Source organism: Triticum dicoccoides, chromosome 1A (genome assembly GCF_002162155.2).
Source record: "Triticum dicoccoides isolate Atlit2015 ecotype Zavitan chromosome 1A, WEW_v2.0, whole genome shotgun sequence".
Lineage (NCBI taxonomy): Eukaryota > Viridiplantae > Streptophyta > Magnoliopsida > Poales > Poaceae > Triticum > Triticum dicoccoides.
The window spans coordinates 32,694,563-32,700,351 of NC_041380.1; the positions used below are offsets into that span (position 1 = coordinate 32,694,563).

Here is a 5,789-nt window from a genome sequence, read left to right on the forward strand (position 1 = left end):
GCTTGTGTGGTCAAGATGCTGCTTGGCTGTACAGGCTTTGAATTCAGCAAAGCTGCAGCCACTGCCTCATTTTTCCTCACACACATGACTTCCAGCAAAAGAATTGCAGTCCAGGATTTGTATTGACCACAATTTAATGCTGATACCTTTATTTCTACCATAGATAGAATTCCAGCATGGATTTTTTCCGACAATTCCAGTTACGAGTCCAATTTCGTTTGTTCTCTATACTTACTGAAAAGCAAATAAGGAAACATTTTAGAGAATAGCTTAACACACATTACAACTGAATACAGGTTGCATGATCAAATAAACAACAAATACAGGAGATGCCATCAAATGAAAACTCTACTACGATGTTAACTCAAGTCCATTCAGGAGGGGAATTGGGGAAGATACGAGTAGGCGTACACCATAGGTGCCTTCTAGGTATCCCTGCCTTCAATTGCTTTATGAGAAAAAAGAAAAAAGAAAAATAGGCTGCCGACGCTGAAGAAGAAAAACAGGCTGCCCAGCAGCAGCTGCCAAAGGGGTGTGCTAGCGTCCGAACAAGAGCTAATAGGCATCCAGCTGGCAGAGATTGAGAAAAACACTGGAGAACAGAGGACCTCGAAACACTAGTTAAGTATAAATACAGTTGCAGTGTGTGCTGAATCAAATCCCCAACCAAACACAACATGCAAACACCAGGCAGCAAAATGGGAACTCCCTTGACACCATTGTTGTACCTCTGCCTACTGCTGGTGCCATGCCTTCTTCTCTTGCAAGAAGCACATGCGGCGCGCCATGGAGGGATCTCACTGAGGTCTCAACACATGGCCCTCCTCCACTGGAAAGCTACACTCGCGAGCCCACCGCTGCAGATGAGCTCTTGGCATGAAAACACCAGCCCATGCAACTGGACAGGCATCATGTGCACTGCTGTTCGCCATGGCCGCCGCATGCCCTGGGTGGTGACCAACATCTCCCTACCAGATGCTGGCATCCATGGCACTCTTGGTGAGCTCAACTTCTCGGCTCTTCCATTCCTCGCATATATTGACCTTCAGAACAACACTCTCCATGGTGCACTACCGCCTAGTATCAACTCCTTGTCAGCACTTTCAGTACTTAGCCTTCCCTACAACCAGCTCACAGGGAAAATTCCTTGTGAGATTGGTGACCTGCAAAGTCTCATGTTACTTGATCTCTCATTCAACAGACTCACAGGACATATCCCTTCATCTCTGGGCAACCTAACAATGTTAACTGATCTTGTCATTCACCAAAACATGGTATCAGGTCCCATTCCCGAGAAGATTGGAAGTCTTGTCAACCTACAACTTCTACAGCTAAGCAATAGCACCTTAAGTGGTTTGATACCAAAAACCCTTGGAAATCTGACCCAACTAAATACTTTAGCCCTATTTGGTAATCAACTTTCAGGGCCTATACCCCAAGAACTAGGAAGGCTAGTCCATTTGCAAATTCTTCAACTTGAGTCAAATGATCTTTCAGGTCCAATTCCAATCTCCATAACTAATCTTACTAAGATGAACCAACTTTTTCTCTATAAAAATCAAGTCACAGGTCCAATACCTTTAGAATTGGGCATCTTGCTGAATCTCCAAGAATTAGACTTGTCTAACAACCAAATATCTGGTTCTATTCCTGACAGCATAGGAAACATAACCAAGCTAGCACTACTACACCTCTTTGATAATCAGATAACAGGTTCCATCCCCAACGAGATTGGCAATCTGGTGAACCTCGAAGATTTAAACTTGTCTCAGAACCAAATTTCGGGATCAATACCGAAAACTTGTGGGAAATTGCAAAGCATCCAAGAAATACAAATCTTTAGTAACAAATTATCAGGTTCTCTTCCTCAAGAGTTTGGAGATCTCATAAACCTTCTTAACCTTGGGTTGTCTAACAACTAACTTTCAGGACCTTTACCTGCAAATATAATTTCAGGCAGCAAACTTCAATATCTCGGTGTCTCTCATAATATGTTCAATGGACCCATTCCAAGGAGTTTAAAGACATGTACGAGTTTGACTAAAATTGACCTTTTGTCGAACCAACTAACAGGAGATATATCTCAGCATTTTGGTGTATATCCACAACTCATACAGATGAGCTTGGCATCGAATAGACTGTGTGGGCAGATCCCACCAAATCTAGGTGCATCTACCCGACTAACAATACTAAATCTAGCAAAAAATATGCTCACAGGTTCCATACCTCCAATCCTTTATAAATTGTCCAACCTAGAAAAACTAAGACTCGATTATAATCATCTCAGCGGTGAGATTCCACCAGAAATCAGGAGTTTAACTAATATATATAGCCTGAACTTATCATGGAACCAATTATCCGGATCCATACCTACACAGATAGAAAAGCTAAACAATTTAGGATACCTTGATATATCTGGGAACAAACTGAGTGGATCAATGCCTGAGGAAATAGGGGCATGTACAAAACTACAGTCCTTAAAGATCAACAACAACAAGTTTAGTGGGAGTTTGCCTGGTACAATTGGAAATTTAGCAAGCCTGCAGATCATGTTAGATGTGAGCAACAATAACCTCAGTGGTGTGTTGCCGCAGCAACTTGGGAAGTTGGAGATGCTAGAATTTCTGAATTTATCACATAATCAGTTCAATGGCAGCATTCCATCCTCCTTGGCAAGGATGGTGAGCCTTTCAACACTCGATGTGTCCTACAACGACCTGGAAGGACCAGTCCCAACAGCCCGACTACTCCAAAATGCTTCAGCAAGTTGGTTTCTTCCCAATAAAGGTTTGTGTGGTAACCTCTCTGGCCTGCCACCTTGTGATTCAACTCCAGTAGTTGGTCACCATGAGCGAAAGACACTTGGTTTGCTTTTGCCAATTATTCCTGTGGTGGGTTTCGGCGTTGTTGCTGCAATTGTTGTCATAATAATTCTTAGTCGTAACAAGAGAAAACCACTGGAAAGTGTTGCTGCTGAAGGAAGGGACCTATTCTCCGTTTGGAATTTTGATGGAAGATTAGCATTTGATGATATTGTAAGGGCAACAAAAGACTTCGACGAGAAGTACATCATTGGAACAGGAGGATACGGCAAAGTCTACAAGGCACAACTCCAAGACGGGCATCTAGTTGCTGTGAAGAAGCTTCATCAGACTCAAGAAGAGTTGGATGACGAAAGAAGATTTCACAGTGAAATGGAAATCTTATCACAGATCCGACAACGAAGCATCGTCAAAATGTATGGATTCTGCTCCCATCCGGTGTATAAATTTCTTGTCTACGAGTATATTCAGCGGGGCAGCCTTCACGGGACATTGGAAAATGAGGAGCTAGCAAAGGAATTAGATTGGCAGAAGAGAATTACTCTTGCAACTGATGTGGCTCAAGCAATATCTTATTTGCACCATGAATGCAGTCCACCCATAATCCATCGAGATATCACGAGCAACAACATCTTACTTGATATAACCTTCAAGGCTTTTGTCTCGGATTTCGGCACAGCAAGGATTCTTAAGCCCGATTCATCAAACTGGAGTGCACTAGCAGGAACATATGGCTACATAGCTCCTGGTATGTACAAGTATAACCTTTCTTCTCACATCAGAAACATTCATGTCAGTTCATTTGTTCCTAATTCTAATGTTTTGATTTTGTGCAGAACTATCATACACATCTGTTGTGACAGAGAAATGTGATGTATATAGCTTTGGTGTGGTTGTGCTAGAGCTAGTGATGGGGAAGCATCCAAGGGATAAATTAGGCAGTAGTTTGCTAAGCGGGAAACAAGCTATGCTGGTGAAAGATATTTTGGACCAACGACCGACCACACCACCAACAACAGAAGAGAACAACTTATCTCTGCTCATTAAGCTGGCCTTTTCTTGCTTGGAATCTTCTCCACAAGCAAGGCCAACCATGCAGGAGGCACACCAAACACTCATATGCCTTTCAGCGCACTTACATTACAGCAAGTAAAGGATATATGATCCGAATCCTAGTGAGAAGCCATGGTCAATCGTAGTGCAAGCTGATTTAGGTTTCCGTTTTGCTTCGAGTCACTCATATGCCACCTATATATGTTATAGTATGAAACCCATTCATGTAATCTTGTAGGTTTTATTTCTAGTAACAATAAAACTGGTCCATGCAGCGTGAGCCTGTTCACGACAAGGCCAGATCAGTAGCTGTATGCTGTTACGATCACCCTGTGGGATGGCACGAGTACCGACCGTAGTGGCTTAGAACTTGAGGCATGGTCAAGGGACGTGGGATGGCACGTCTGTGAAGCTTGGTCATGGCCCAAGATTAGGATCTTTGTGTTAGCTAGTTGAGCTCATGAGCTGTTCAAATAAAAAGGAGAACAAAGCAGAAAAGCTGCAACGCTTTATGCAGCACAAATATCCTGAATGTTCACTAATTCTTCTACCTCCCGTTTTTGCTCCAACAATATATACCTCGGGATGAGTTGATGATTCATTGTAAGTCTATGTCTTTGTAGATACTCTCTTGATACAGTGAAAGATCACCATTGTGTGCCTGTGTTATTTCCCGCAAATATTTTCCACGTAAAAATTAGTGTATCGTCTTCTTGATATTTTGTATATTTGTTTACTTGCCCATTTCTAACAGGCATTAATATGATTTGTTTGGCCGGTTGCTTGTAAAATGTATGTGGTCTCTATGCTTATATTTGTTTAGATGTAATACCCATATGTGACACTTTCTGTCGGCTGTTGTCTGCCAGGGTACTTGGAATGGGGTACAGATATTTGTCTCTTTTTATCTACCTTTGCTCCCACGAACATGATGAAAAAAAATGTAATCCAAAAATGGCACTATATCATTTAGTTCCGATTTATTGTTCTACAGGAATCAAAGTAAAATACCCTGAGCAAAGAAGAAACAATCATAATGATCAAGTGGTCAATGCGCAGACGAGAACAAATGAATGTAAACGCGTGGAGCTAGGTGCATAAAAGAAGAAAATTACCATAGTACTAAGTCAAAAGGACTTACAGAGGGCTGTAGGGCAGGAGTGTGAAGTCCTTTGTCCTCATGATGTAGCATTGTATCCAGGAGTATGTAGTCCATGTCCCTAGGATGGAACAGCAAATAATTTACTGCTAAACTTAATTTCAAGCTTTGGTTGTCGAGATTGACATGGAGCACGGATACAATAAGGTGTGATGAAAATAATAAAACATAGCAGCAGCATTTTCTTGACAATGGGAAGAAATTTCTCGAAGTAAACACATAAATGTACAGAAGAGGAGTTATGATACCACTCGAAAATATTACGATATCACTTGATCAGAAGGTATTGCACCTTCTGTGATAGCAATACTACTGCTACAAGCATCGAAGCTGATTATCACCATTATCATGGACAGAGAAGATCTATCCCCCGTTTTTAAGATACTTAACACGAGAAGCTTCATGTAGCTCATGCCAGACAACCAACCAAACATGTACAAGCAAGGCTCGTGTTTACCTGTATATAGTAGGCCTATAGTCTGTTGCCTCACTGCTATAGTTTTTAAATTAATAGACACCTTATACACCAACGTTCCAGGCGTGCCAAATACTCCAACAAAGCTCGCCTGTTGCCATATCTCAATGTCTTCCTGAAATTGCAAACAAACATAATGTACTCCCTCCATTCCATATTACTTGTCGCTGATTTAGTACAAATATGGAGCAGAGGGAGTAATATATTCCAAGTCAATTAAAAGCATGTAATATATTCCAAGTCAATTAAAAGCATGGTGTATGATTAGGAGAAAGGGCCT

At 41.6% G+C, this 5,789-nt stretch overlaps 1 pseudogene; it reads left to right on the plus strand.

Annotated features, from left to right (window-relative positions):
* The first annotated feature begins 698 nt into the window (after positions 1-698).
* LOC119356371 lies at positions 699-3,975 on the plus strand (annotated as a pseudogene).
* The last annotated feature ends 1,814 nt before the right edge of the window (positions 3,976-5,789 follow it).